We start from the raw sequence: 12,357 nt of genomic DNA on the forward strand, positions 1-12,357 counted from the left end.
CAAATGAGGAGAGTATTCTGTCAGATTTATTGCTTATCCTCATGACACAATAGTAACCCACTAGCGGTTACTATTACAACCTACAGCTAACAGGTACTATTAAAGTATTTGCTTGCTTTATTTGGCAGAATCTAAAGGAGAGGGGTTCCTGTTTTCTCAGGACAATGCCAAATGTTCCCTCCCGGCATCTGAGGCCGTCTGCTAACACGGCATCGGCTCTGTGTCAGAATGAGACAATTTACAGAGAGCGGTTTGGCTGCAAATGCCGTCCCCATGGCAACAGTGCCACAGCAAGAGCTAGACGAGGGGATTCGCACCAGCTGAACAGTAAGAGCGGCAGCGAGCGACCTCAGGCCGCGAATGAGCGGATGACGTGAGCCAGCGGGGCGTGGAGCTGTTAAGCAGTGTGCTGTCGATAGACACACAGCTGGTCAGGGTCCTATACTGCCAGTTATCTTCGTTGTTATTCTCTTTAAGGCCTGAGAGATTTTTTTTAAATCTTCTTAAATAGCGGCAGTTGCACCTTGTGTAACAGAAACACGTCATCTGGCTAGCTTTCTTGCATCATTCACAAACATAGTTTATATAGATTCAATTCATGATTCTAAAGGTTTTATTTAAACAAGATTACATTGCTGACCTCCAAAGCCAATGCAATATAAATATGAAGTAAATAATATATAAAGATGTAAACAGTATTGAAAACAGTAAGCTTCATATAAAATTAAACTTCCATCCATCCATTTTCTGCAACCCCTATTCAGGGATGTGGGGGTCTGGCGCCTGTTGCAGAAGCTACATGTGCAAGACAGGGGGCAAAGAAAGATGGGACGACAACCCATTGCATAAAATTAAACATATGCTAAGGAAAATAAATACATATTGGAGTAATGTAGCTCAGCCAGATGAAAGAAAGAAACCCTTTAATCTTTATGTTAGGTATTTAAACAAAACATGCTTTATTTGCATTGGAATGCTTCTCTTTTCTGGCCCCGTCTTGCTCTGCATAGCTTGGGGGGGGGGGGGGGGGTCAGCCAACACACAGCAGCCCTGCAGCTGGGGGTTGCAGGCTTCCTCATGGGTCCACGGACATGTGACTGTTCTGTCAAGGCCATGACTCAAACTGGCGATCATTTGATCTCCGACACAGACGCTTAGCCTGCTGAGCCACTCGCTGGCCGTTTTAGGCCAGTGGTTGGTCACCATCATGTCAAGCATGAGCCACTGCTGTAGTAGTATTATCTACTTATCAGATTAATTTTAATTCTCCCCCCCCCCAGTTGATATAATCTTATATGAAACACTTAGCTCCCCATTATTTTTTTTTATTGAAGTAGCTGTCAGAATAAATAAGGTCGGAGAACCCTGTGTTAGAAGCTTGATGATCTTTGCCCCAAGGTTACTGAGGTACTCATACTCGGAATCAGCTCAGTGCTTGAAAATGAATGTCTGGGTCTGCAGTATGATTCCTGCAATCATTAGTGCTCAGAAGGAGTGAGCCAGTGGCACCCAGTCCCTGACGTCCTTTCAGCAGGGTTCACACTTGGGGTGTTTCACTGGGTTTGACCAACATGTCAAATGGTAATAAGCTATAGTCACACTTGCAAACGATATCCGCATGGAGCAACTTACAGTTTACAGGATAATGAGAATAAGAGTGGACTCCATGTGACCAATATCTTTATTGTCAGTCCTGGAAAGCATATATGTGCTCATAGACTCAAGAGGAGACACATTATGAAAGCCAAAGGAGAAAATTCTGGTGTCTCACTACTCTGTTAGTTTAGTGCTGTGTGAAGCCAGGCTGAGTTACTTTGATTTGCAGAATGTATGAATTCTGATATCACTTAATCAAGGTTGGGGTATAAGAGGAGTCAACTCAAACAGAGGGGCCAACCTTATCATTAAACAATGAAGTTTTGAATCAGTAAGAGGTCCTCAAGGAGCCAATTAGCTTTCATTTGGGGCTGGTAAATTCCTCTGATAGAGGAGAATAGGTGTGAATAGGTGGGAACTGAAACGCAACAACTGAATTAAGAGTGGTGCCGTCCAGCTGGTACAGTGTGTCCAACAAGCCTGTGACAATAACACCAGCTGTCTCTGTCTAATCATCCGCTTTCGTCTTTCCCTGGCTCGCTCACACTGAATCAGAATCAGGTTTATTGGCTAAGTATGTTCACACACAGGAAATTCATCTCCGGTTGTGAGTGGCTTAAGACTAGTGGGTAAGACTAAACAAGACAATGGTCATATACAGTCTGGTGGATATAAACAATGTGCATGTGTGGTTGATAAATGTACAAAAAGTGCAGGAGTGCATTTCAGTGCATGGAATTTTTTAGTAAATGCAATATGTGTGAAACAATTTAATGAGTACAGCAAGTAAGTTACGACAATGGGTTATTTATAATTGATTTTGTTTGGAGGTAGTAACAGTATAACTGAGCTGAAATTAAGCATTTAACTGAGTTCAAGGGTTGGGCCAGGGTGAGAAAAGGCTCAAATCAGGAGCACCACTTACAGTCAGAATGTAACACCTTTCAGTGCCAGGTCACAATCATTTTAGATCACAGTGCACCTCACAGGACTGCTGCCCCAGAGCCGTGGGATTCCCACTTGCCAGCTTTGAAAGGTGTATGGGGACAGAGAGTTAAGAGCCAGTCATTTAACCACACAGCATCCCTCCATCCTGTACACCACCTGTGTGCTGCGCCATCCCAAGATGGTGTGGTCTGTGGCCTAGCAGGTTTGGGTGCTATGCTACTGATTGGAAGGTCGCTGGTTCAAATCCTATAGTCAGCAGAGTGGCTTCCCTGTTGGGCCCCCAAGCAAGACCCTTGACTCCTGAGTGACCCAAGGACTGTCTGAGCTTGCTTTGACTAATAAATTTGATCGCATTACACTGGTCTTATCCTCCCTTCATTGGCTACCAATTAAGTCTCAGATTGACTATAAAATACTGCTATTAACCTATAACGCACTGAATTGTCTTGCACCAGAACAACTTAGTGACCTACTGACCTCATGCAACCCTCCATGCTTGCTTCATTCTTAAGGAGCAGAATATCTGTGAGTACCTAAGGTAGAAAGAGCTACAGCAGGCTGTATCTTTTGATTTGGACAGTGTGACTTGGCACTTAACCATCTCTCCTATTTGACTATCCCTGCCGGCCCTTGGAGGATGGGCTCCCCCTTTGAGTCTGGTTCCTCCCAAGGTTTCTTCTTGGGAGTTTTTCCTTGCCACTGTCGCCTATGGCTTACTCACTGGGGGCTTTGGGTGCGGATTCTGTAAAGCGCTTTGAGACGATGTAATGTTGTGATAACGCGCTATACAAAAATAAATGTGTTTGTTGTTGTTGTTACTTTGAATAAAAGTCTCTGTCACACATCTATAATACAAAACGAGTGCAAATTAAACTAACATGTTCACCAGATCATGACACCATTTTCTGGAATGTTTCAGAGAAAGTCTTACATTAGCTAGATATGAAACACCTCAAATAGAATAATTTTTAGAAGTGTAAATTCAGCTAAAAAAAATGTGCAGGGATTTTTTTTTACTAATGATTAAGGATATTTTAGAATGTCTGATGCTGTGGGGGTTTGAGGAACCTAAGCAGTTTAAGATAGACAACGTTATAAAGGGAGTATAAGGTGACCTAATTTGAGACTAACAGCAAGTAAACCTGCATGATGGCACTACAATTAAGCAGAAACATCTCCCCAGCATGACATCCAAGTGGCACGTGAACCTTGCAGTTTATGAGTCAAACAGGGCCACAGTGAAAGGAGATCCAGTTCCCTCAGAGAATCCTGACTCTCCCAGCTGAGGTGTGCGAGATGTTCCTGAGTGCTGACCTAAAATCTGCAGCTGCAAAATAGCAACCTAAAAACAAACAAAGCATCAGAGTGTTTATTTAATGCTTTTGTCCCTAATTCTCTGGTTGCCAGGATGCTAACTCTCAGGACTGGCCCATTCAGTCTGTTATTTCCTGGTTTGGCCAGCAGTTGTCGCTGGCCATCCCTTCTCTCAATGTTTTCCAAGTCTGTTTTGTTCCTAGTGTGTTCCCCTGTTTCCTGGGCCACCGCATGGCTGAATGGACTGAGCTTGAGGCATGATGAGAGCTGGCATGGACTGGCCAGAAATCATCAGAGTGGGTACCGTTGGTCCATGGGGAACCTGAAGAGGGTCTGTGGGCACTGGGATGGTTGCTGGCAGTGGGTCTGGGGTTCACCCAGGGACCTCTCCAAGACAGTGCAGTGTCTCCCTTCTCCTTCCTGAAGTCCACAATGAGCTTCTTGGTTTGCTGGTATTCAAGAGCAGGTTATTGTCAGCACACCATACAAGACAAGAATGTGGCAGAGGTTTGATGAGGGCCAACTGTGGATGCTGGGTTGGAGCATAATCAGGGTTGGACCTGATCTTCAAGATTTAAGATTCAAGATTCTTTAATTGTCACATACATAGTTATACAAAGTACAGCACGTAGTGAAATTAGATTAGATTAGATTAAATTCAACTTTATTGTCATTACACATGTATAAATACAGGTCATCGAAATACAGTTTAGCATCTAATCAGAAGTGCAGAGAGTAGCAAGTGCAATATGTGTAGTATGTACAATTTGTACAGTTAAGAGAGTATATACAGTTAAAAGAGTATATGCAGAGGTGGGAATAATTATGTACAGGTGTGCAGATTATGTACAAATATGCAGATAAGGGCAGTGTAAATGATGGGGATAAATTATTATTAATAATATACAGATAAGTTCGGTAGGTATACAGATATTCTATATTGCTATGCAAAAGGACAAATATACAGATGTACTATGGACAAGTAAACAGATGTGCCACGTATATCCAGATGTACAGATGTATAGTAAACGGATCTATAAATCTTGTATCTTGTATCTTGGTTATTGTAATATTTGTCCATTTGTAGTTTTGGTATTGTAAATTTGTATTATTTGTTATCGTATTTAACTTGTTGTTTATCTTCTTACTGTCTGGGAGCAACTGAACCCACATAATTTCCTCAGGGATCAATAAATTATTCTGAATCTGAATCTGAAAGTGCAGACGGTTAATTGTGAGTGTGGATGGGAAGGTTCAGCGGGGGACTGAGTTCAGTAGGGTGACAGCTGTGGGGGAGAAGCTGTTCCTAAACCTGTTGGTTTTAGTCTGAAGGTTCCTGTAGCGCCTTCTAGAGGGGAGGAGCTGGAAGAGATGATGTTAGCCGGATGAGAGGAGTCCCTCAGAATGCTGTGTGCCCGTCGTAGACATCTCTTCTTGTGGACATCCTCAATGGCAGGAAGTGGAATTCCTATAATGCGTTGGGCAGTTTTCACCACCCGCTACAGTGCCTTGCGGTCAGCAACAGAGCAATTCCCATACCATACTGTAACACAGTTGGTCAGGATGCTCTCTATCGCACAGCGGTAGAAGTTACCCAGTATGTCAGCAGATAGGTGGTTCTTCTTTAGTGCCCTCAAAAAGAAAAGGTGCTGATGGGCCTTCTTGACCAGGCTGGAGATGTTGGTTGACCAGGACAGGTCCCCTGAGATGTGGGTCCCCAGGAATTTGAAGCTGGAAACCCATTCAACAGCCAAGCCATTGATGTGGATGAGGTCACGGGTGTCTCACTTCTACTTCTTGATGTCCTCAATGAGCTCCTTGGTTTGCTGGTATTCAGGAGCAGGTTATTGTCAGCGCACCATACAGCTAAGTGCTTTACCTCTTCCCTGTAGTCAGACTCATCACTGATGAAACTAATCACCGTGGTGTCATCTGCAAACTTAATGATAGAGATGGGTCCATACATAGACCGGCAGTCATAGGTGAAAAGGGAGTAGGGGAACAGGCTCAGCACACAGCCCTGTGGAGTGCCAGTGTTGAGTGTGATGGTGGTAGAGCAGTTATGGCCTGACCTAACATGCTGAGGTCTGTTAGTCAGAAAGTCCATGATCCAGTTACAGATAGAGTCGCTGATTCCAAGATCCACAAGTTTAGTGACCAACTTGGAGGGAATGACAGTATTAAAAGCTGAGCTGAAGTCAACAAACAGCATTCTCGCATAATTATTCTTGCTGTCCAGGTGTGAGAGTTCACAGTGAAGCGCTGTGGATACAGCATCTTCTGTACTCTTATTGCTCCGGTAGGCAAATTGGTCAGGATCCAGTGTGGGGGGGCAAATATTTCTTAAGGTGTACCAGGACCAGTCACTCAAAGCACTTCAGAACTATGGGTGCGAGTGCCACAGGGCAGTAGTCATTCAGGCACTTCGGTGGCACTGGCACTATGGAGGTGGTCTTGAAGCAAACTGGTACTGCTGCCTGGGCAAGGAACAGTTTGAAAATGTCTGTAGACTCCTGCAAGCTGTTCAGCACATGCCCTAACCACACGTCCAGGAATGCCATCAGGGCCAGCAGCCTTACGCGCATTGTGACAACACAGTGCGTTACGAACATCTATTGTGGTGAAAGTGAAGGTATGGCAGTTATCAGAGACTAAGGCTTTGGCAGTCTTTTTGTCCTTGTCAAAAAAGCATATAAGTCATTTAGCTCATTGAGGCAGGACACATTCATGGCTGACTGTGTGGAATTGCTGGCCTTATAGTCAGAGATAACCTGAATGCCCAGCCACATGCGTCAGGGGTCCGAGTTGACAAAGTACTCCTCCACCGTCAGCTTGTAGCTGAGTTTGCCCTTCTTGATGCCCATCTTCATGTCTGCCCTGGACTTACTGTAGGCCTGTGCATCACCTGATCGGAAGGCATTATCCTGGGTCTTTAGTAGAAGCCGCACTTCCTTGTTCATCCATGGTTTCTGATTTGGGTACGTTGTGAACTGCTTCTCTATAGTAACACTGCCAATTGTGGTGATGATGCATTCCAGTACTGAGTTTGTATAAGAATAAATGTTTGTGTGAGAGCCACAGGTGGCCTGTGAAGCAAACAAGCTCCAGTCCGTGTCTTTAAACCTGTCCTGGAGTGCAGAATCTACCCCCGCTGGCCACACTTTGATGGTCTTCACTAATGGTTTCACACGGGTGATGAGCGGTGAGTACTTAGGGGTGAGGAACAAAGAAAGGTGATCAGACTGTCCCATGTGGGGGAGGGGCATTGCTGTGTAGGCTCCAAGAATGTTTGTACAGGCATGATCCAAAGATTTATTCCCTCTGGTATGGCAGAAGACATGTTGATGAAAATTAGGTAGCACCATCTTTAGGTTGGAGTGGTTAAAGTCACTCGCTGTGATAAATGCAGCCTCAGGGTATGCAGATTGTTGTTTGCTAATGGCTGCCTGGAGTTCATTGATAGCAAGCTTAGCATTAGCATCCGGTGGGATATACCCAGCTATTATTTTAGTGGAGGTGAACTGCCTCGGCAGATAGAATGGCCTGCACTTAACCATGAGATACTCTAGGTCAGCTGAGCAGTGATTTCCAACAATGATACCAAGCCTTGTTCACATAAATGCACAATCCTCCGACTCTTGTCTTACCGGAATCACCTGCTATTCTATTCACCCAGAGGGTGTGGTGTTCGACTAGCTCGATAGCATTGTCAGGTATTCCGCTGCGTAGCCATATTTCCGTGAGTATCATGATGTTACAGTCCATAAGTCTCCAGTTATTTGTGATCCGGAGTCGTAACTCATACATTTTGTGCACCAGGTGCCGCATATTAGCGAGGAAATTACTGGGTAAAGAAAGCCGGTGCAGTGTTAGCCTTCGCTTAGCTGTTAGTTCTCCGCATTCCCCCTCCTTTGTTTACAGTCCCTGTGCCGTCTTCGAGCACTTCCGGTCGGCCGAGTAGCCTGTGAAGCATCAGGTATTCTTCTTATTTCAGGGATGAGTTGAAAGTTGTTGATAAAACAGTCCGAGTTGTGTAATCCTATATCCAAAAGCTCTTGTCGGGTATAAGATGTTAAAGCGAAGCTGTTCCGAACGAACAGACCCGAAATGAGCAGGAATAACACTGCTAACTTGCAAAATCTGAAGAGACACTGAGCCTCGCGTGATGCACATGCTGCCATCTTGCATCCTGAATGTATCCTGAACTGCTGTTTTGTAGACTGCGCAACTTAAAAATCCAATTATGCTAAAGTTAAAGCGCAAAAAGCTAAAATGCAAGCAGAGAAGTATGTTCAAAATGAACAGTAACAAAGACATAAAAAAGTGACCAGTGTGACAGTGTGGATATGGTGAGGGGTACAAGAGCACAGTGTACATCAGGGTGTGAGGTGTAGTGGCATGTCCAGGTTCAGAAGCCTTATGGCCTGGGGGTACAAGAGCACAATGTACATCAGGGTGTGAGGTGCAGTGGCATGTCCAGGTTCAGAAGCCTTATGGCCTGGGGGTACAAGAGCACAGTGTACATCAGGGTGTGAGGTGCAGTGGCATGTCCAGGTTCAGAAGCCTTATGGCCTGGGGGTACAAGAGCACAGTGTACATCAGGGTGTGAGGTGCAGTGGCATGTCCAGGTTCAGAAGCCTTATGGCCTGGGGGTACAAGAGCACAGTGTACATCAGGGTGTGAGGTGCAGTGGCATGTCCAGGTTCAGAAGGCTTATGGCCTGGGGGTAGAAAGCCTATCTCTCAGGCTCTCTCTGACTAAGCCTCTCAGTCCTGGCCATGATGTTCTTGAGTCTCTTTCCTGATTTCAGAAGCTGAAACAGGCTGTTTTTGGGATTGGATGTGTCCTTGGACGATCCTTGAGACGCCTACATCTCTTGATGTAAATGTCCTGAAGAGATGGAAGGAAGAGATCTTCTGGAGTGGGTATCCTCTTGGTCAGACCATATGGCACTTGCTAGTGGATCCAGGTATGGATCTGATGAGGCAGCTCAGAGGAAAGGCACCGGCGAGGTAGGCAAGATGGACTCTGTAGGTGCTGCTGAGGCGAAGACGAGCTCTGCGTTAGTTCTGTTTCCTATAAGTGCTGTGCATTTGATTCCTCCATTTCCCCTGTATGTGCTACACTTGTTCCTTCTTGGTTCTTGTCTGTGGTTCCCATTGTTGTTTGGCATTTGTTTTCCCTTTGTTTTGTTTGGTCCATTCAGATCTAGTTTTATTTCCTGCTTTTATTTTGACCCCTCGTGGTGCCTATGTTTCTTGTTGGTTTGTTAGTTCCAATAAAACCCCTTGTTTCCAAGCCACTTTGTGGATCATCCCTTCAGTTATGCCCTTCCATAACAGGTAACACTTAAACCAGAGGTCTCAAACTCAAATTACTTGGGAGCCACACACTAGGAGGTCTTCAGCTCAAGCTAAACATTACATTGTTCTTAACTTTCTCTGGAAAATGGCCAATCAATTGGTGGGGTAGATTTAATAATGAATCATGTGTTGAGACACCTGGCTTAAGCTGACTTTTATATTCAAAAGTAAAAAAAGAAAAAAAAAAGAAAGAAAGAAAGAAAGAAAGAAAGAAAGAAAGAAATGATTCTCCACTTTTCACTTGAAAATGTATGCACAAATAGCAAACATCTGCTCTTACTCTGCAGGGACTTGATGTTCTCACAGAACAGAAATATGGATGTGAGCAGCTACCATAATCACGTTATTAACCTCTATCCTCACACAGTCAAGTGCTGTAATAACAGCCTTCAGTGGACACTGAAAAATACATTTTTAAAGTATGCAATGAAAATGATGCTTACAATATACTGTTTTATAATTCCTTTGCAAGCCCATCCCTGGACGCACGAGGTAGAGAGCACCCTGGGTGGGATTCTAGCCTGTCACGGGGCACATGCTCATGAAGGGGCAATTTAGAGACACTAATTTTCCAAGCTGCTGATTGTAGACAGCAGGAGGAAGGAAAATGAACCTGCAGCCCTGATGCTGGGGAGGGACCATAGTGGTACCGACCCATCCACAGTGCTGCCCGTCATCAAACAGTGTCCTACATCAGTGTTTCCCAGCCCAGTCCTCGGGCACCCCCAGACACCCCCATGTTTTTGTTCCCTGGGTGAGCAAATGTGGACTAACAGGGGGCTGGGATAGAACGAAAACGTGGACTGAGGACCGGGCTGGGAAATACCATCCTACATGAGTACAGGGAGCTCATGAGAGAGCTGGACCGCGCTGTTCGGTTAGAGATATACATTTGAGGTTGCAAGGGCATTTTTGTTTCTAATTTGTGCTGGAAGCTTAGGAAGAGTCAAATTGATGTGCTTTGCTATTTTACAATAATCAGTTTTTAATAAACCCTCTGTGCTTTGAAAGAGTTTAAAGGAGAGATTGCATAGAACTCGTGGCTTCCAGCTGTGAGCTGAATGTCAGACAACAAAACTGGAAAATTCTCATTTTATGGGATACAACGCCGAAATGCCCTATTTTCAGATAAATCCTATTAAGAACCATTAAAAGTAATTTAATGTTCTTTTTTGCAATGTTGTGCACCCATTCGAAGCATTGATAATATTCATAAAGTATTCATTATCAGGACTAAAGAACCCCTCCAATATCTTCCTCTTGTGAATACACAATTTTGCATAATTAACTCTAGAATATACAGCTTAATACTGTAGATCCCTGATTTATATAAACAATACACTACACATTACAGGGAATGATAGTGATCTAGCAATAGTTGTTTAAAGAACAGCAGCAATTTTCCAGAAATATTCCCCTGTTATTTTCATTGTTTCCAAACTTATGGAGATTTGAAAATTATTCTCAGATTCATTGCTCTCTTAGATGTGTGTCCTCACTGAAACCAATCCTTGGTGCACTGAAATCCCTGCTGAAATGTGGCCACTTAAAAAACCCACAAATTCAGCCTCTGTGTTTCACGGCCTTTAAGAGGCCCTGTACTCATTCCTTAAGTAAACAGGGCTGACCCGAGTGAATGGGCAGCTTTGATGCAGTTGCTCTGTATTGACTGTATGGGTGCTTTTCCACTGCACCAGGAACCGTGCTTTTGGTACTTTGAGAAATTTCTCACAAACCCATTCTTGCCTAGAAGGGTTTGTGAGAAATTTATGAACTCCTTTTTTTGTTTTATTATTTATTGGTTTGCAAAAGCAATCAACAAACGAAAGCATTTCATGTCCCACCCAAAGTGCCGGAGTACCAAAGGAGTACCCCAGCTGGTTCGGCACTTTTGGTACTGGAACTTCTGGTAATGGTACTTGACCAGAACTCAATGGAAAAGCAAAAGTTCTGTACCAAAAGCATGATACTTGGTGCAGTGGAAAAGTCACATGACCCTCCAGCAGTCTCCTCTCCAATCACTGTGAAGCAGCTCCAATTGGACAGTGATCTGCAAAACTCCATTTGTAAAGTGGTCCTAGACATACTTCCCATCATCCCACAAAGCAGAGGCTCCCAACCACAGGCCCGTGGAGCAGCACCAGTCTGTGGCTAATATTCCACTAGACAGGTCCAATGTGCATAATCCCTCCCACCTAAACCTTCTCTTTGCCCACCCACCCCCTCCCCAGGCCCGGGATCAGGACAACCTTCCCAATCTACCAATACTATGTACTGTAATGCAGTTAATTTAAAAAATAAACTGCAATATTTTCAAGGAACACATTTTTTATACAGCCCCTGGCAATCACATATTCTGAATGCATTGCGGAAAAAAATGGAAACAGCAAAAAAATTCTGATGAATGATCTGTTGATCTCCCCACGCCACCGAACCAGTCATCGGCAAGTATTACCACCAGAAACCTCCCTAGATACCTCCTGTCCAATTTGACACAACATATGCTGGTCTATGGTCACCAAAAGGCTAAGATCCCCAACTATAACCGACTCTTATGTCGCACAGTATAATTATTTATATCGAAATGTATAAGGGTAAAATACCTGGTAGGAAACATGATTTTCTGTGAAAAAGGTACAGAATACAAATCGATAATATTTTACTTGAGGGCACATAAATAATTTAGCATCACACTATTATTTATGTATTAACTACAGACTAAGTTTTAGTTACATACTGATCTCATGTGTGTTCACCATTAATGAATCGTGACACGTCTTTCATCTCAAGCAAACACTGTATTTGTTACTATATCAGTTAATTCTGTAAAGCTTTGTAGACAACTAAGGGAACTACTGAAGTAGCAAATAATCACTCATGAAAAAGTAAAGGTAGCAATGGTGGTCGTCTGTGGTTAACCAGACAGTGACTACTGTACTTTAATGCAGACATATCTGCTCACCAAAGCTGTATCATGGTAAAACTGGTAATCCACCTGGAAGAACCTGTAACAGATGCTATTTGCTCAGCAAGCACACAACAAGCAATGTAGAGACACCAGTTAGTCAGCCTGCATGACTTTGCAACAGGGGGAAGAGGTGCAAGCCCCATGCACACACAGAGCAGAGGTGGGATT

The sequence above is a fragment of the Brienomyrus brachyistius genome, chromosome 1, assembly GCF_023856365.1.
Source record: "Brienomyrus brachyistius isolate T26 chromosome 1, BBRACH_0.4, whole genome shotgun sequence".
Lineage (NCBI taxonomy): Eukaryota > Metazoa > Chordata > Actinopteri > Osteoglossiformes > Mormyridae > Brienomyrus > Brienomyrus brachyistius.